The 21,109-nt window shown below is 39.9% G+C and overlaps 1 protein-coding gene and 1 pseudogene across 1 annotated transcript in view; both read left to right on the top strand.

Moving 5' to 3' along the window:
* Nucleotides 1–21,109, top strand: part of LOC145292744 (protein disulfide-isomerase TMX3-like) — a 252,942-nt gene that overhangs the window by 11,148 nt on the left and 220,685 nt on the right. The window lies entirely within an intron of this gene.
* Nucleotides 1,972–2,110, top strand: LOC145242488 (U2 spliceosomal RNA; annotated as a pseudogene).

The raw sequence follows: 21,109 nt of genomic DNA, 5'->3' as shown, positions 1-21,109 counted from the left end.
GGCGTGCACAACTTGCGTCTTTCCTCTCATCCTTTACCGACTGGCTGTACTTCCCCTGCCTGCACAACGCCTAACAGCTCTTGTCGAACTCTTGTCCTCGCTTCTTTGGGACAGAGGAAGACACTGGATGAGCAGACAGGTCTGTATTCAACGTCAGTGTGAGGGAGGCTTGGGAATGAGAGTGTCATCGAGATACTGAGAGGCTGGCCTTCCTGAGCCACTATATGCAAGATGACCAACCGTGGCACCCCATGGTTACTGCCGCCTTCCCCGACCTCGTTCTCGACCCTTCTATCGTTAGCCGTCGCAGGCCGCCGGGAGAATCTGCCTACATGAAAGAGTGCCGTGCCGCGCTAAAACGACTACCAAGGTCCAGCGACATTGTGACTGCCACCTGTAGGGAACTCCACAGGGATCTAGTGAAGGGGGCCGCCGACGACCCACTATGGGTGTTTGGGTTGGCAGCAGTTCCAGGTTTTTGGGAGTCCCCGTTGTGGGACAATGGCCGTAGAAACGACTGATCATGCTTTTTCGATTGTCGCGAACTCCGCCGGTACTGGTCGTATGTCAGCAAGGTAACGGCTCGCATCCAATTACCGTATCCAATGTCATGGACAATGTGAGGCCGCCGTGGGACCGGGAAAGACAAATGATCTACGTTACGATCCTGGCTGTGGCAAGAATGGTGATTTGGACGTCGCGTCTGCAAGGTTGCCGGGGGGAGGGGTGTTGTCTTTTTCTGATCAGGATCTGATCGCTTTCTTTAAATACCAACTACGGGCGAAGATCAGATGTGATAGAAGAAGGCTGCATCGCGCGGCATTTGACAGAAGATGGATACATGTAGCAAGTCTGTGAGTACAAAGAGGAGCCAAATTTGAATACATGTTCCCCGCCTAGGTGTGGAACGCACAGAGTAAAACAGGTAGCCTCTCAGCTAGCTGAGTGTGTGCTCCATCCCTCCCCGATTAGGAAGCCTCCAAGATCCCCCCCCCTCCTTCTTGCAATTTTTGTTTTCACCCCCTACTTTAAATTTCACCCATCTTGGAGAGAAAGAAATACAAACTAACCCCCATTCCTTACCCACAAAATTTTTTTTTCTCCATTCACTCCCATCTAGAGGGCATCCCCACTTAGAGCCTGACCCGCAGAAGCGAGGTTCCTTTTACAAATCTAGTGGAACGGGCAGTCTATGAACTAAACGGGGTTGGGAGGGTCCTACTAATCACTTTTTTTTTTTTTTTTCCCCGCCCTCGACACAAATGAATTATTGTACCATTTTTATTGTTTTTACACGTCAATAAAAAATGTTTTAAAAATTGGGAGTTAAGTAGGACGTCCCCCAGTATGAAAGGGTGAATGCGGTATTATGGTGAAAGAAGATACTAGCTGGGAGAAACTTTTGATTTTGTTTGGTTCTGGAATGACAAGGATGACCAACGACCCCCACAATTCCCCCTTTTGAGTTGCCCATGTGTCTAAGTTTTTTGTTCATTGTTGATTTTCAATGTATTTTTAACATGAATAAAGGATTTAATATCTCAAAGTGTATTATCTGTTCCCGCAGATACTTCAAGCAAAGATCATATGTGGGGGTAACCCCACATATCAGACCTTGGTCAATGTAGGGATCACCCTACAGACCAACAGTTATTATCCAGCTCCCATATCCCACTTCTCGGGAGCTGGTCCCCTTTTCCCTCCCTCTCCACATTAAAAAACGGCCTTGTGCCTAATTTGCTCAGTGGGGAAGCAAATAAATACATATGTTCCGGCAGATACTGCTAGTAAAGACCATATGTGGAGGCAATCCCACATAGAAGACCTTGGTCAATGTAGGGGCAACCCTTCATACCAATTGTCACTATCCAGCTCCCCTACTCCCCGGGGAGTTGGTCCCCATTTCCCCTCCACTCCTCACATTAAAAATTGGCCTTGTGCCTAATTTGCTTGGTGGAGGAGCAAATAAATACCCTTTTCTTAGCCTTTTGGCCAAGATCAAAGTGTAGTATCTGTTCTTACTACATGCTGTACTTATGTTTGTAACTTTGTGATATAAAGTGGGAGGATCACTTTTCTGTATTAATTTAATGTAAAATGATCACCCACTTTACAACCAGTCAGTCTCAAAGCCATTCAAGTCATTTTTGAAGGATTCCGGTTATTTTTTAAGCATTCAATTCATCCTTAAGTTCATTAAAGTCATTCTAAGTCATTTACTTTTTATTTAAGTCATTTCAGCCCATTTTTCGGTCATTTTAGTTTATCTTTAATTTCATGTAAATCCTACATTCACGCATTCATTCATTACATGAGAGCACGCGACTAATGGCTATCGGCCTTGTTTTTTTTTTTTTTTCAATTAGCTCTCATATTACTCTATAATTTGATCTAATTTTACAGTGAAACTTACATTTTTACCCCCCTCTCTCTTCTTAAAAAATAGTCATAAACCATTTTATTTTACCTTTAAACATCATCTTCATTGCTTTTTATTAGCCATTCAAAGGTATCGATCAAGACAAGCTCTTCATTTATGTGGACAAAATGCCTTGAATCTTCTCTGTCTGCCAAGCCATCAAGACACCCAATGAAACTTACATGTTGGTTTCTGGAAGGGTCATTTTATTATTTGCCTCCCCATTTTCCTTAATTTTTTTTTTTTTTTTTTTTTTTTTTTTTACTTAACTATTTTAATCTATATATTTTACCTTTGTAAAATGCTATTGATGTCAGACATTTTCCCATTATGATTATTAGTTCATTCTTGCCATTGTTTATTATGAAAAACGTAAGCCTTATTGGGCTAGACAAAAGATCCTGATGTATTTTTGTTTTAATTACAACATTTCTTAATAAAAAATGAAATACTTAAAACAAAAAAGCAAATAAAATATTTCAGCACGGTCTTGTCGCTGTTGTTGCAATCTAAAATATAATGCAACAAAAACAAAAAAAAAAACTAATGCAACAAAAATAAAAAAAATTCACATAAAAAAATTGTTAGTTGATAGTATCCATTTGATGCACAATTAAGGATTAATAATTATTATTTAATGCAAAAATGATGTACGGCACAATCATGTTGAAACACGGATTCTTGCCAGATCACCAAAGTTAAGCAACATTGAGCCTGGTCAGTACCAGATGGGAAGGCTAGGTGCTGAATGTACCTTCTGGGAAGGTTGGGCGTGGGGCCAGCACCCTCACCCTATCAAAAGAACTCCTCGCTACAAAAACATCTACAAAAGTTGTAGATGGCCTATGCCCCTCCAGGGGCTCAAGGGCTATGGATGGCTGGAATGCAAAAATGAGCATAAATTTAACAAAGTGCTCATTTTAAGTCAACAGGCTATAACATTTGCCCGTTTTTAATGGGCTAAAAGATCTAGTGTATCTATATTTTGATATGACGTCTTGTCCAAAAGTGGACTAAAAGAAGAATTGCTATCACAGCAGGCAATTTTTAATCACATTTGGAGGCATTAAAGCATAGTCTGAAGCAAGAAGAAAGGACGTCACTTGTGAATAGCAATATTGGTGATGTCTGGATAAAATGATGAGTAGCTCATTACACTACATAATGAAAAGGGGGAATAGTGAAAGAGGTGCAGTCAATGAACAAGATCTCACAGATTTTGGATATAAGAAGGATGGTAAATTTGTTGGGTGATGATGAGCTTGTGGAGCAGAAGAATAAAAGCAGGGTTGATCTGCCAGTGAAGACCAGAAGAGAAGGGCATTCATCTCTGCTGGACATGTCATTATATTATGGAATATTAAGATCAAGAAAAGATGGATGGATGGGTGTGTAGAACACTGATGTTCATTGATTGTTTATTATTCGTAATTATGTAGTGGTGTTGATCATGTAAGAAAATGTGATGGTACACACATGATAAGTACACTTATCTCTTCCTTGACAGAGTTCAAAATAGACTTGGTAGCCTAGTGAGGAATGCCCTTTTCTCTTCCCTGCAACCTCTTTCCCACAGAAGAAACGTTGCGAACCTGTCTCTGCTTTATTGTTATTATCATGGCAAGTGCTTGTCTGAGCTCCAATCTATGGCCCCCCCCTCACCAAACTTTCATGAAAAATACTTGTCTATCTGAAACCACTGTCAATAATTTCCCCCATACTTTATCTGTGCCTAAACCTAAATAGAGGTTCCAAGAACAAAGCTTCTTTCTTAGAACTGCACGCCTGTGAAACTCTCATCCATTTGCCTGTTTTTCAATTTGGTAGTCTTCAAGTCCAATGTAAACAAATTCTTGATGAACTATCCCCTTAAGTAATCCAATTTACCAAATTTCCACTACTAACAATTACTATGATATTATCCCATTGATTACTGTACACTCAATAACCCTTATCCTTGAGTAGTCTCTGGGCCTTGATCAGTGGTGACTCCTATGTAAAAAAAAACAAAAAACCTAACTTTTGTTTTGCTGTTCTTCCCCTTTTCTTTATTTTGTCCATCTGCATTATATTTAAGCACAAGAAGAAAACGCAAATCAATTTTAACTGATATCCTAACCACAAGAGACAAATACAATCCTATTTAATTGTATGGATCATTAACGTTTTTGACTTGTTAAAAAAAAAGTGTACAATTTTAGCATTGCATAACAGGTTGCTTTTCTTTGAAAGGAGCCATTTTGATGCCTTTAGTGAACATATGAAACATTGTTGTTTATTTTATTTATTTTCAAATAACTATTAAACATAATATTTTCATATATATATATATATATATGTTTTTTTTTTTTTAACATTTAGTTCAATTTTTAGGGAGATACTTCATTTACTCTGTAAATTTAACGTAAACTGCCTTCCTCTGCTCTCATGAATTGATCACAAAGAATTTTATGTCACACTAATAAATTTATTTTAAGTTTTGGAAAAATTTGTTAGGATTTATTATATTAATTAAACATTATCAGATTATAAAAAATAGTTTGAAAAACATATCTATTCAACTTTTAGATTGTTACGTACGGAGTCGGTATGTAGTTTAACATAAAGAATCCTTATGCTTCCTGTTTAAAATCCTGAAGAGGCATTTAATGGCTCTGTTGGTTTATTGTCTCTCGCCTAAAGAAATATTAGGAAATACTGTAGAGTCCATCATTCATAATTATTTTAGTACTTTTTCAGAACGAACCTAGTTTTCCTCATTATACACTGACCTTGTGCCTCTGTGCTGCTGTAGCAGTCATATAAATAAAGATCTTTTTTTTTCTTTTTTTTTTTTGTGTGTGTGTGAGTTCGTTTCATAACAGCCCGGGAATTATTGACGCATTCTGGTTAGTTGCAATGGGGCTGACCATTTTGTCTGAATTAATTATAGTTCAGTTTGGTCTTAGGAAGCCATTCTCCCAAGCATTACCTCCTTCTTTGGGAAAGGAAAGAGGTTGCCAATCGCCTTTTCCTTGATTCAAGCAGTCTAAACTGAACTCAATGTGTAACTTAGGTATTTTTCTAGTATCTACATCTACCTATATATATATATATATATATATATATATATAATTTCAAGGTTATGAGGGTTTTTTGAAGCATGGAAACAATGTTATATTTTTGTACTTAATATTTTATTTTTTATATTTCAAGTGGCCCCCCGCACTTGGTCACAAAAATTTATCGAAATGAAAAACCTTGAAAAATAGAAACTGGAAATTTGTAATATGGACAGCGTTCATTCCTTGCAACAATGTTTGAAAGAGTTCACATGAATTATTTTTGCTGTTTGTGGAAGAAGAATGTTATATTTTTTAATTTTTTTTATTTTAAAAAATTTTTGCAATGTATTAGCATTTAATTCAAACGGCAAAAAGAGACGCAATTGATTTTAACATATATAATAAATGGTTAGAAATTGAAACAAATTTCTTGAACAGTAAAAATAATGTGAATGGTAATAGTAATAGTTGAAACAAAAATATTAATAGATAAATATAGCAAAGTATTAATAACCATTGTGATAGTTTTAAATAATAATAATAATAAACCTCCCCACAATTGCGGAGTTAGAGACAATGTTGGTTTTTAATGTGGAGTAAATTCCATTCCTCCTTTTACAAAAATGGTACACTGGATATGGACAAAAATAAATATAAAAATAAAAATTAATATTAATATAAAAATAAGAATAAAAATTGTTGCTGTTATTTTTTTTTTTTTACCTTTCAGGGCTCTATGGACAAATTTATCTTTAGTTGACCTGTGACAACTAAATATTTTTGTTTACTAGCCAAATAGAAAAATTACTAGCCAAACCTGCATGATTTTTGGAATATGACATCTTTGTTCTGTGATGAGTATGTACATCATAAAGATTTTTGTGTATATTTTTAAATAAGTGTAATTCTAAATATGCAACAAATTTTATGTTGATACTTGAATGTATAAACATTCTGATTTCTTCAGATGTTTTTTTAAACAGCCTTCGTTAAAAGTATATTCTATCAAACTTATTTTTTAAATAATCTAACTTTGTTCGTTTTATTAATAAAAAAGTTGAAAAGGTATTTTTCACTCAGTAATGAGCTTTGGAAGATTCTCAGTGAAAAAAAACACAATCGCCAAAAGATAAGCATTTCATTATTTCAAGTTGCCACTTAGAAAAATCACTCAGAAATGCAACTGTTTCACTCGCGATGTAGAGCACTGTCTTTGCTCACTAGGCTGTGTGATTGGATGACTCTGACTTGAGATCCTATGGCTGAATGCCACACGTCTTCATGTCTCTGTTGCAAGTGTCCTTGTAGTGCAGAGTTGGTCACCCAATTGGCCATGTTCCAGAGACTAGCTTGCCATACAGGATGTCCTTTGGGATGTGACCAACTTCCATCCTGCACACATGACCCAGCTAACGCAAGCGTCTTTGAGCTAGAATGGCAAACATGCTTAGTATGCCAGCCTGGGATGAGATGATTATGTTTGTGACTTGATCCTGCCAAAAGATGCTTTAAAGACATCTGAGGTTGTGCATGTGGAAAGCTTTCAGTTTTCATTCTTGGTGTGAGTATAAAATCCAGGACTCACTACCATAAAGAAGAGTACTCAACACAGGCTTGGTATATTCTGATCTTTTGTATTTAGTGTCAGCAAGGTGTTGTCTCACACTCTCTTGGTTAGATAGGCCATGGCCGTGGCTGCTTTGCCTATCCTTATGTTGAGTTCTGCATCTAGAGGCAAGTTGCTGGTGATGGTGGAGCCGAGGTATGTGAACTTGTCTACCACCTCTAGGGTGTGGTCGTCAATAGTGATTTTAGGGACGGTGCTGATATCTTGGCTCATGATGTTGGTTTTCTTCAGACTGATGGTGAGGGAGAACTGTGCATACGTTCACAAAGTGGGAGATGAGTCGTTGAAGACTTTCCTCAGAATGAGCAATGAGAGCTGCATCATCTGCAAAAAGCATTTCTCTAATGACCACTTGGTGCACCCTCGTCTTCGCTCTGAGACAAGTGAGGTTGATTAGGTTACCGTTGCTCCTAGTGTGGAGAAAGATGCCGTTGTCTGACTCGTGGAATGCATAGCATAGGAGCAAAAATTGTAGGTGCCAAGATGCATCCTTGCTTCATGCCACTCTTGATTGGGAAGGGGTCTGAGAAAGATCCCTTGTACTGGACGGTGCCCATTATGCCATCATACCTTAAGGAGTTCGGGAGGACATCCAATTCTGAGAAGGAGGGTGAAAAGACCCGATCTACTGACCAAATCAAATGGCTTTGTCAGGTCGATGAAGGTGAGATGTAAGGGATTTTACTGTTGACCGCACTTTTCTTGCAGCTGTCTTATTGAGAACACCATGTCAGTCATTGATTGTTTAGCCCGAAACCCACATTGTGACTCTGAATAAATACAGTTTCATCTTCTCTTTCTCAGCCTCAAACCAGCCTTTGTTCTTTTTTAACCTTTTTTCAAAGGTGTCAATGGCAGCCTTGTACACAGCATCCCGGATGAAGTCCCAACGTGCCTGAGTGAAGTCTGTGAGGCAATCATCCAGAGCCTTGTTGATGGCCTTGGAAAAATGTTCATGGGCGTTCTGTATCATCACTCCTGATGTGTCTACATGGACGTGACGATTCTGCTTGGAGTGATGGCAGTCGAGGACGAAGACACACCTTGCTGCTGACTAGGGAATGGTCAGTGTTGCAGTCAACACTGTGGTAACTACGTGTGAGAAGCACCTAGTTCAGCTTGGATTTCCGGATGATGACAAAATTTAGCTGGTTCCAAGGCATGGATCTGGGATGTCTCCAGGACATTCTGTGGTGTAACTTAATGGCAAAGAAGGTGTTGGTAATGCACAGATTTCTGTAGGAGCAGAGCTCCAGTAGCCGCTGGCCATTCTCATTAAGCTTGCTAACACCAAAGTGTCCAATGCAGTGTGGCTAAGAGTTGTGGTTTGCACCCACTCGGGCATTGAAGTCTCCGAGCAGAAGCACAATCTCATTTTCTGGGATTTGTCTGATCCGTGCATTGAGCTCTTTGTAGAAAACAATTTTTGACATTGGCAGGAGAACAGAGCGTAGGGGCATAGATGCTGAAGATGTGTGTTGGACCTGAGGAGGTGACGAGGCGCAGTGACAGAATGCACTCAGTTCCTTGGGAATGAGGTTTCACTGACGGCAGAATGGAGTTGCATACTGCAAAATCGACTCCATGAATCCGGTGCTCATTTGCTTCCAGGCCTTGCCAGAAGAATGTGTAGAACTTTTTGAGACAGCCACTATTGCTAATACATACCTCTTGAAGGGCAGCAATGTCAATGTTCTGTTTGGCTTGCTCATGGTTGATGATTGCTGTTTTTCTAGTGTCATCAATTTGTTGAAGGTCGTTGAAGAGGTCAGAACACATTGTTTTAACATTCCAACTTGCCACCTGCAAGGCTGGTGGTTTCATTTCCTTTTCCTTTATATTTTTATTTAAGTGCTAGGTTTTTCAGTAAGTCTTCTGACTGTCGAATCTTCACACACCTAAGGAAACCAGCAAGTTGTGGCGTTGTAGGAGCTTATTGCCAGAGGACTGCTCGGGTTGTGGCGGGCGGTAATTGCCCGTAGGTTCTAGAAATCCTTCTCACTGTCAGGAGCAAACCCCTGCACCCAGCTCTATGCCAATTGATGTTAAGCCTAAAACAGGTAACTGCTGACTCTGTGTTATTTCTATATCAGTACAGCTGAAACCACTGTCAATAATTTTCCCCACTCTTTATCTGTGCCTAAATCAAAATATAGATTCCATGAACAAGGCTTCTTTCTTAGAACTGCACGCCTGTGGAACTCTGTTCCATTTGCCTGTTTCCCACCTTACTACAACTTGGATGTCTTCAAGTCCAACATAAACAAATTCCTGATAAACCACCCTCTTAAGTAAGATACTTTATCAGATCTCCATTACTAACCACTACTATGATATTATTCCATTGATTACTGTACAGGCAATAACCTTTATCCTCGAGTGGCTTCCAGGCCTTGATAAGTGGTGACTACCATGTAAAAAAAAATAAACAAAAACAAAAAAACAGTAAAACTGGAGAGATCTCTCCAGGTGCAGATCTGGGCGGATAATAAGAGAACCTTGGTTTGTCCATTTATCAGAGTTCCTCTCTTGGCATTGCAAGCAGACTCAAATGGAAAGGTAAGCCAATACAGTCAGTACCAGCACGACTGCAGGAGTTGCCGAAAAGTTTTGCAGAGCTTCACCATCCACCTATTGGGACTCCAGACTGGGCTTTTTTTGTCAGGGTTCACTCCCTAAGGCTTTACCTTTCTGAACGCATCCACAAGACAGTGAGGCTATTTGCTCATAGCTGAGGGATTCTTCATGGTACACAACAGCCGGCTAAATGTAATTAAAGCAAACTTCTCTTCCACCTTCCATTGCTTTTTGCTGCTGCCACTCCTATTGTTGGTATTTAAGAAAATTGCAAAAACACAATGAAGGGCGTTTTTTTGGAATTGGGAATTAAATGCAAATGTTTCAGACACCGATTCCAATGCCACAAAAAGCTATAAGTTTTCTGATTTCAATTAATCATTCCAACACACATATATATATAATATAAAGCTGAATGTTTGTGTGTCTGGTCACGAATAGACTCCTATATGGTTGAATATTTTAAAAAAACTGATTGCATATAATGATAGAAGATGTATCGAGACACAGGAATGGGTATGTTTGATCTGGCAGGACGGTGGTTCATTAAAATTGTGGGGTCTGCGTTTGCGCCTGGTCCACAAAGTATGGAAATAAAAAATTAAAAAAAAACGTTTACAAGTGTTTTTGATATAGATGTACATAAGAATACTTTGATAAGTATCTTTTAACTTAAATAGGGATGGTATGATAAAATTGTGGGGTCTGCGTTTGCGCCTGGCTCCATAGAATGGAAATAGGTACAAACTTTAATAAAGACTTTTCATATCTATCTGCGTAAGTATACTTTGATAATTATGTTTCAGTTTGAAGATATTTCTTCAATACATAATCAATATATAATAAAATTATGGGGTGTTCGTTCGCACCTGACCTTCATAGAATGGAAATATGTCACAAAGTTTAACAAGGTTTTTTAATAATAGATCCACAGAATATTGTGATAAGTGTTTCAGTGTGAACAGGTATGGTATAATAAATTATGGGGTTTATCTATTTTTACTTTCATCATATTTTGCTTTGGTTTTGATACCCCCAAATTCAACCCAAATTTACAAACCTTCTTTTTCATAACCTATCATAGTTTAATAAATCAGAGTCCATTTTCTGTAGGCTGTTTTTGAACCCAGCCAACGACAGGTACTTTTGCTAGTATATATATATATATATATGCAAGGGTCTTTTCCAAAGTAAGGCTTCCTATTTTTTAACTCAAAAACTAAAACACTGAAGAGCTACGAAGACAGGAGTGGTACTATTAAGAGGAGTAACCTTTTGCACTTTTCTACATAGTCATCATTATTCTTAATGAACTTTTGCCAGTCTCTTTTGATGCCCCGATCGTAAAAGTCTGGAGTGCACTTTGTAACTCACAACATCTGTCGCTATATGAATGCCTACTAGACACTGTCCTTGAGTGTCTATGGTCTCTCTGTACAGGGGTTTGTCAGAACAACCTGGCATGAGGATACTTTTTCCATAGAAGTAAACCCTGACTAAATATTCAAAATCACATAGTATTCACTACTCAAATAAGGTCTTCTCACTATGGCTAACCTACATTAGCTTTTACGAGGAATGGTGCACCTTCTCCAAGTGATGTTACCTCAAGTAATAGCACGAAGCTGGATACTCCACCAGACTAGATAAATTCTTGTCCTGGAATCCAGTAAGACCAAGAGACCAAAATGAAAGATATACTACAATGTATGAAAATGGTTAATTCGGGAGAGGAAAATTATGTTCTCAATTTCTTTACTAACTCAGTGTTTGAGAGATAAAGAACTTAAATGGAACATTTGAATATCTATGTATCTCATAAAGAGTTCAAGTGTTAGCCCCAGGTCGTGGGCCCCTTGATTTCTGAGAACTTCAACTGAAGTAAAATAAAACAAAAAAAATTGACAAACCCATTTGCTAACTGTCCTGACATTAACTCTGTTGGCTTTGTAAACTGTGAGACTAACCGTAGCCCTCGGCGCAAGAGGGTCCGTGTGTGCCTGGCGTGTGGGGTGGTGGCTGATCCTGTGGTCGGGGCAGCGGAAGAAAGAGTTTCAAGATGGCGCCTGCCTGCTTTTATTAGAGACGGAATCTCGCAGGATCGCGCGGGGATGCAAATTAGCTAGGCCATCTTGAGTAATAAAAATCGGGCCATTGGAGGTGCGAGGCAGTCGGGTTCTGACGTTCGTGGCGATCAGTACAGTGACCGTTGGGTTCCGTTTCTATTCGTGCAGTCAGCTGAGCTTTGTTAGTTGCCTTCGCGCCGTGGCTGTCATTGTTTGTTGGTTTGCTGTGTGTTGCCGTGGTTCTTCAGTGAAACGCTTCGTCGCCCACGACGAGTCTCACCGTCTCCTACACAAGATACTCTTACAAGCTATTTCGGCCCCCCCCCCCACTCCGAACTTGGTTTTCTTTTCTTCAATGGCGGATAGGTTCGATCTAAAGTTGATACCGGAATTCGACGGATCCGACCCGGTACTCAGCTGGGTTGAGAAGGTCGAGTTACATTGTCAGTTGTCCGGCGTGAAAAATGTCGAGCGCGTGATTCCTCTGCGGCTGACCGGCGGGGCTTTCGCTGTATATCAGCAACTCAGCGCTGAGGAGAAGTGTGACTACTCGAGTATCAAGGCGGCGTTGTACAGGGCGTTCGCCACTGACCCCGCCACTGCATGGGAGCAGTTTGAGACGAGGTCTATACGCTTGGGCGAAACTGTGGACGTGTATCTCGCCGAACTTAAGAAGCTGACGGTGTTGTTCGGCGGTCTTCCCGAGAGGGCCCTAGCCTACAAATTCCTGTCAGGACTCCCCGCTGGAGCAAAGCAGCTCCTGCGAGCAACCTCTACCATATCCTCACTACCGTGAGTTCAATGCGCACGTTGATGCGTTCACAGCGGACGCCGACGTCTGTGCCAGCAAGCTGCGAGAGTGGCGCCGGCAGGGGTCCAATGTGTCCCTACTGGACTTGAGAAAAGCATACTTGCAGGTCCGGATCGGCGAGGCGATGTGGCCTTTCCAGACAGTGATGTTTTCCGGGAAGAGATACTGTCTTACGCGACTCGGATTTGGGCTAAACGTAGCACCCCAGATAATGAAGGCTATCGTCAATGCCGTGTTGTCACAAGAAGAATGGATCAGAAAGGGAACATCGGCGTATATTGACGATATATACGTGAACGAAGATATCATGTCCTCTTCGCGCGTAAGATCCAAACTTGCCGAGTTTGGTCTAAACTGCAAGGACTCTGAGCGGCTTGAGGATGGTGCCCGCGTATTGGGCTTGAGCGTTCAAGAGGAGCGAGGGATCCTGAAGTGGAGGCGTGGAACCGCAGTTCCCGACGTACCCGACGTTTACACAAGACGTGCCGTGTTCTCCCTGTGCGGGAAACTTGTGGGGCACCTTCCAGTATGCGGATGGGTTCGTGCAGCGACAGGCGTCATAAAAAGGAGGGCAAATGCGGTCAGCAAAGGCTGGGACGATGAGATAACCGACGAACTATTGGTTCGAATGTTAAAGGAGACCGTCGCTAGTGTGAAAAAGAATGACCCCGCCACAGGGGACTGGTGCGTGCAGGGAGACGAACTGAGCGTGTGGGTGGACGCAAGTTCTCTAGCGATCGGTGTAGTTTTGGAGAAAGATGGGGCCGTAGTTGAGGATGCCTGCTGGCTGCAACCGGCGAATGATGCTGCCCATATCAACCTGGCAGAACTCGACGCTGTAATAAAGGGCATTAACCTGGCACTTCAATGGGAAGTGAAGAAACTGCGTGTGCACACTGACTCACTTTGCGTGCACCACTGGGTGTCGGACACACTCACGAGCAAGGCCAGGGCACGCACCAAGGCAGCCAGCGAAATGCTGATAAGACGGAGGCTCGAGACTGTGAAAAAACTGGTGACGGAGTACAACCTGTCCGTAGAAGTAGTGCTCGTCACCTCGGACTACAACCTCGCCGACAAGCTCACTCGGGTACCACGGAGATGGTATGAGTCTATGAAGAAAGAAGCTAAGCCATTGCCTCTGTGTGCTGCCTCCGTCGAGGAGGACGAAATAAGGAAGATACATCACGACAGTGGGCACCCCGGAGTACAACGGACCTACTACTTTGTGAAGTTGGCTAGACCATCAATACCAAAAAGCGCAGTAAGAGCAGTGGTCAGGGAGTGCCAAACGTGCCAGTCCATCGACCCCGCCCCAGCCAGATGGCGGAAAGGACAGCTGGGAGTGGACGCGACTTGGAGTCGGTTGGGTATGGATATAACCCACTACGGCAGTCAACACTTCCTCACGCTGATAGACTGCGGGCCAACGAGGTTCGCGATTTGGCGCCAATTAGCGAGGCAGGATTCCACCAGTGTCATCCACGAATTGGAATCCATATTCTACGAAAGGGGGCCGCCTGAGGAGATCCTCACGGATAACGACACGGCTTTCTGCAGCAGGGAATTTAGGCATTTTATGGACAACTGGGGGATCCGCCTTCGACACCGATGCGCGTATGTGCCGAGCGGCAACGGCATAGCTGAGCGATGCCACCGAACCGTGAAGAGGATCGCGGCCAGGAAGAAGTGTACGATCGCGGAGGCGGTTTACAGATACAACACAACGCCTAAGGACACCGTGACTGGCGGCAGTGCGCCCGCTGATGCGATTCATCACTACCACGTGCGCGTCAAGGACGTTGAAGTGTGTCTACCCGACCAACGAGAACCTCAGGGGACGTACCAAGTGGGAGACACCGTCTGGGTGAAGTCACCCGGCGGCCGGTGCACCAGCAGCTTTTGGAGGGGGCGGGTCACCGGCGTCATCAGTGAACAGGCCATACTAGTCGATGATACTCCGCGCCACGTAAGGGATGTCCGGCCCGCTCTAAGCGCTGACCAATCGGCAAGCAGTGGAAGTAGCGAGTCATCCGACGATGAGCGATGGATCCAACCCGTGCCCCACGAACCTGGTGACTCAACTGCGAGCAGTGGAAGGAGCGAGTCATCCGACAATGAGCGATGGATCCAACCTGTGCCCCATGGACCTGATTACTCAACTGCGAGCTCTAATGCTGATGCTGATGCTTCCGATGCCACTTCTGAGAGCTCCGATGAGGAAGTCCCGGCAATACCCCTCCGCAGGAGTGCTCGAATCAAACGGCCACGTCCGCCGTGTCACGTATGTGATCTGGAGACCAGGGGGGAGTGTGAGACTAACCGTAGTCCTCGGCGCAAGAGGGTCCGTGTGTGCCTGGCGTGTGGGGTGGTGGCTGATCCTGTGGTCGGGGCAGCGGAAGAAAGAGTTTCAAGATGGCGCCTGCCTGCTTTTATTAGAGACGGAATCTCGCAGGATCGCGCAAGATCTCGCGGGGATGCAAATTAGCTAGGCCATCTTGAGTAATAAAAATCGGGCCATTGGAGGTGCGAGGCAGTCGGGTTCTGACGTTCGTGGCGATCAGTACAGTGACTGTTGGGTTCCGTTTCTATTCGTGCAGTCAGCTGAGCTTTGTTAGTTTCCTTCGCGCCGTGGCTGTCATTGTTTGTTGGTTTGCTGTGTGTTGCCGTGGTTCTTTAGTGAAACGCTTCGTCGCCCACGACGAGTCTCACCGTCTCCTACACAAGATACTCTTACATAAACGTTCAATAGGCGTTCGTGAATGTTGATTGGTTGAATTTTTTCAGCACAGAGAAAGCCAATGACACATCTCTGCTTCTGATACACATCTATGGCAGGGGTTGTTTTCTAAGAGTTTCATACCATCAATATTTGCAACAGAGAGATGACACTTTAAGATCATGAATGTATAAATTCAGTTATCATAACCATGCAATTTGAAATCCCCTCTGATCCATTTAGGCAAAATAAACAAATAAGCAATATTATTTTTGAAACATCCCTCATATTTATTTATTTATATATATATATGTCATTCAAAGATAGCTGTCTTACCATTTCATGACTCAGCATGACTAGATGCCAGGTAAATACCAACAGTAGTTCATGGTGTCAGATATATAAATATATGTGAAACAGAAACTCATGATCAAATGTAGAAGATTTTTGCACTATAATGAAATATTTCCATAAAAATTTAAGGAAAACCTGTCAGATTGTGTTTAAAACTACATTTAAATTTCTTTTTTCAACATGTGTATTTGTCGATTGACATGAAACAAAAATGAAGAGGTTGAATAGAAAAATCTTTAATAAGTAACTTGATGAATACTTTGAAATGCCATTGGCATTGGCTTTGTTCTCTGTGTGGCAACAGCTGCAGAAGCAAACCGAATCCTCACATTTGCAATGCATTCGTTTTTGTCCACCACAATTGAATCTGGGCTAAAAGTTTGCAATCTTGATTATTGCATGACTCGCTGGTATGGAACACAAGGTTTTCTCTTCTTTTTTTTTTTTTTTTCTCTATACATTTGTTATATGTTGTGGCGAGAATATTCTACAACTTTCTGGAAAGCTGTAGAAGAATCACAACCTTGTAAATCATTAACTAGCTGAACTACTTGTTCCATTCTGGGTTTCTAAAATTTTCCTCTTTTGCATGTTACCTTGATTTGACAAAAATGTATTTACATCTATTAATTATGATATCTGTTTGTCTGAAGTCGAAACTATACTATTACTATCTTTGAATGTGCAATTCATTTCAGACAAATGTACTATATTGCAATACTCAATTCAGGAGGGTGAGTGTAGCATTTATTTTGTTGTCATATCATCATAATCCTCCCAGGTATTACCTCTTTTCTTTAGGAAAGTAGTATGTCATGAGACCATCCTCCCAGACATTACCTCCTCCTTTGGAAGAGAGGTAGTGTAGTGTTTGTTCGTTTGTCATATCCTCCCAAACATTGTTACCTCCTTTGGGAGACCAGTGTAGTATATGTTCATTCATCACATATACTAGCAAAAGCGGTTCAAAATTACTCTCAAATTTTTTTTTTCAATTTTCTTACATTTTTTTTTTTTTTTTTTTTTTTTTTTTTTTTTTAGCAGAAAGGGGACATTTTACCAAATGTCAGACATTCACCTGGTATCTAATATACTCCAACTGAGATCTTTTTAAGATTCTAACGACTGCTTTAAGTGTAATTGTTTGTATCTCTCTTGCATGACTGCTCTTAAGTGTAATTGTTTGTATCTCTCTTACTGGGTATATTTGCCAGGTAGTTTTTGAAATTCTTTTTTATGAGTCTGGTTGCTCCTATAATTACTGGAATAATGAAGAGCTTCCTAAGAGTCCAATTTCTTTTCTCTAGAAGTGTAAGCCATTTTGAGTTTCAGAACAGTTTCAGATGGTTCGCTGTTACACACAAGTCCTAGGAGGTGACTTGTTTGTAGTAGACAGTTCCACAGAACAAAATATTCTTACCGTGTCGAAACCTGGGAAAGAACATGTGAAATTGCTCCAGAAAAGGTTTAATATTTATGAAGCAATTCTGGTTTCTGATTGGTTGGTAGCAGAACGTGAATTAATTTGATTCGTCAGTTCTTAGCAGCATCGTTTATAAATAGAATCGTCTGACTGTGTGGGATCATACCCCATTATACACCCAAAATATAGCAACATCCTCCCTATTTTTTATAATGGGGAAGTCCCTTGTGTTTGTTCTGCTCTCAAAAATAAATATATATTTTTATATTCACTTAGACATAACAAAAATTAGAAATCATTTGGATCTTAGAATTTTAGCAATTAAAAAGACACCATTTTTAATTTTGTTCAAATGTCAAAAAGGAAAATTATAAAGAGTTTTTTTTTTTTTTTTTTAAAGCAAAAGTATTAGTTACACATTAGTAGGTTAAAGTGTTAATACAAATAAAATGGATACTGTTTAACGTCTTGTCCAGGACTATTTTTTTTTTTTTTTTTTTTTGATATATAGAAATCTATATACATACAGGGCAGTGAAAAAAAAAAAAATTATTCAGTCGAATTCCCTAATAAGTTTTGAGAAAAAAACGTTGTAGCTTTATCTTTGTTGCGGGTTTCGTAAATACACCAGCGATATTTTGTTCTCATGATATGCAATTCAAAATAATGGCTTCCTTTTTTATCTCGTTTTTTTATGAAATGGTATTTTATATCTATATGCTTAGATCTTTGGTTGATTATCGTGTTCTGTGCTAAGACTATACTGGCTTGATTATCACAATTAATTACTACGGGGCTTGCAATTAATTCTGGCTCTAAAATAGTCTTTAGGATATTTTTAAGGTACAGTGCTTCCTGGGACGTGTATGTGTGTGATCGCGATAAATTCTGCTTCACACGTAGAGAGAGATACAATCTGTTGCTTTTTAGATTTCCATGAAATAATAGGCCCATTTTCTGAGAGTCTGAAACAATATCCAGATACACTCTTGCGATCTTCGTCGTTTGCCCAGTCTGAATCTGAAAAACCTTCTAATTTTAGGGGATTTCTTGATTTTCTAAATACTAACTTCTGTTCTTTAGTTCCTTTTAAATAACGTAGGACTTGTTTAGCTCTGTTTAAATCCTTCATTGTCTGTTGTGATAATTTTTGTGACAGTTTTGTTACTGTATAGCATATGTCGGGCCTGGTTGCAGTCATTAAATATATAAGACTACCTATAATTTCGTGATATTGTGTGTCATTTATTATTTCAGATTCTGTGTGTATATTTTTATTAATATCATTTTTGACCGGTGTAGAGCGTTTCTTGCACTCTCCCATTCCAAATTTTAATAGTATTTTGTCGATGTATCTCGATTGAGTCATCGTAACAAGTTCTTTACTTTGAGTAAATTCTATCCCCAGAAACCAGGATATTTTGCTAAGATCGGTCATTTTGAATCTTTTACTTAATTTGTTCTTAACATCAGTTAACATTATGTCACAATTTGAGGTGATTAAAATATCATTGACCCACAAAACCAAAACCAGTAGTTTATCATCTTTGCGTTGGGTATATAAACAGGGGTCTACAGCGCATTGTCTAAATTGTTGTTTAATAATATAATCATGGAATACTGTGTTCCAACACTGAGCACTCTGCTTTAGACCATATAATGACTTGTTAAGTCGCCACACGCTATTTTTATTTTTCATTATAAATCCCTCTGGAGGGGTAATATAAATTTCACAGTCTATTGGGGCATTCAAATGAGCATTTTTTACATCCATTTGATGGATGTTTAGGTCATATTGTGATGCGACTTGCAGTAAAATTCTGATTGTCGTTAGGTTTGTGGTTGGTGAAAACGTAGAAAAGTATTCTTTACCGTAAATCTGAGAGTACCCCTTAGCAACAAATCTTGCTTTGTACTGTTCTACGCCTGATGCTGTACTCTTTTTTGTAAAGACCCATCTGGTAGAAATAATGTTTATCTCTTGAGAGAGGCACTACCGTATAGGTATCATTTTCGGTTAAGGCATCTGTTTCTTTTTTCATGGCAATTTTCCATTCATCACAATGTTCTGAATTAATTGCTTCGTTGAAGCTTTTTGGCACATTTTCCATTGAATAGCAATAGTCGATTTGATAATCCTTTATATTGTCGACCACAAAAAAATCAGGTCGTCTTCTATTTCTTTTGGGATATCTTTTGACTTTATCATCATCATCATCATCATGGACACTCTCGTCTCCATCATTTTTATTGTTTTCATTTGTTCTAATTATTTGAGGTAATATAATTTCATCTTCTTCATATGACGGGTTTTCGTCTGTAAAATTAAACATGTCTGTGAATTTTACACACCGGATTCTTTTTATTTTATTTTTTTCTGGAAAAAATATTAAATTGGCTGGACTGTTTTTATCGTATCCATGAAATATACCTCTGTCGGTTTTAATATTCAATTTACTCTTTTTCTCTATATATGCGAAGCAAGTTGAACCAAATATAGGCATTCTGCTTAAATTTGTTTTTTTACCACAGAAAGATTCATATGGAGTTTTAGATAGTGTTCTGTTAAAGCACCTGTTGCGTATATAGGCTGCCACCATAAGCGCATACGTCCAGAGGTTTTTAGGGAGTTTTGATTCAATGAGTAGGCATCTTGCCATTTCAAAAAGTGTCCACCACGCACGTTCAGCAGTCCCGTTTTGGTGTGGCAATCTAGGAGCTGATGTTTCATGCCTGATATGATGGTTAATTAGTAAAAGTTCAGTCTTTATTGGTGAATTCCGTACCGTTGTCAGAGCGAATACACTTGATTTCACATAGGGGGCCATGTCGGCTAGATATTTCTTAGTTGCTAGCAAGGTATCAGATTTATTCTTTAAAAAGTAAACCATTATTAAACCTGAATGGTCATCTACGAAATTCAACACATATCTATAATGTTCTCTGACCATTGGTTCTACGGGACCGTTCAAGTCACAATGCACCATTGATAGGATTTTTTTGGCCTTTTTGTCTGGTATTTTGTTTTGATAGTTTGTCATTTTCCCTTGCGTACAGACGTTGCAGTTGAAGGTTTTTGATGTTTGTAGTTGCATTCCATCAACTACAGTCGGCAACTTTTTGATATCAGGAATATTGCAGTGTCCAAGAATTTTATGCCATGTCTGTAGATCATGGCAGGCGGTTTTTGATGGGACTACGTTATTTAAATAATATAGTCTTCCATTTTCTTTAATGTCGAATACAGTTCCATTCGGGTATACCAGTTTTGATTTATTGGGGCTAAAGTTTATATTTGCACCTTGTTTTGTGGCAGCTTGTACAGAAAATATATTTTTAAATTTTGGGATTAGAAGAGCGTTTTCTAGAATACAGAAACATAGTTCACCTTTATTGTTCTTTAGTGAGATTTTCGCATTGCCTCTTTTCAAAACGATATCATTGACTCGACTCCCGTCAGCTAGTTCTACAAAATGATTTTGTGGCTTAAAGTTGGGATCAAAATTGATAAAATCAGATTCCTTTGTAATCACATGTGCCGTGGCCCCACAATCGACAAGAAAATTATTATTGTTTGTTGAAGCATCAAATGTACACGAAAATAAAAATGTATGTTCGCTAACAGAGCTCTCTACATTTTTAATGTAGTCGCCATTTTGAGTCCTGTATCTACATTGGAAACTCTTGTGATTAGGTCGTCCACAATTATAGCAAATAATTTTTGTACTTTTCTTAGGAAAAAACTTGCTTTTGGCAAAGTTGCGTTTTTTATTCCTGGCATGTGTATAATTCGATTTTGGTGTTTTTATGTGTGTATTTTTAAATTTCATGATATTTGTGGATTCATTTTTTTCTGTGATCATTTTTTCAGTTTCTTCGTAACTTCTGAGTGCTACCTTGAATTGGCTAAAAGTCATGGGTTTTTCTTTCTGGGTTATCACGGTGGTAAATGGCTTGAAATCACTTAAGGACCATGGAAATTAACAGACTGTCACTTATAACTTCACCAGACATTTTTAAAGAATTTGCAGTTGTCTCGGCTCTTATAATATAATCAGTAATAGTTTCG

The sequence above is a fragment of the Euprymna scolopes genome, chromosome 2 (genome assembly GCF_053919585.1).
Source record: "Euprymna scolopes isolate OS-2025 chromosome 2, ASM5391958v1, whole genome shotgun sequence".
Taxonomy (NCBI): Eukaryota; Metazoa; Mollusca; class Cephalopoda; order Sepiida; family Sepiolidae; genus Euprymna; species Euprymna scolopes.
This window is presented reverse-complemented; position numbering and strand designations above follow the sequence as displayed.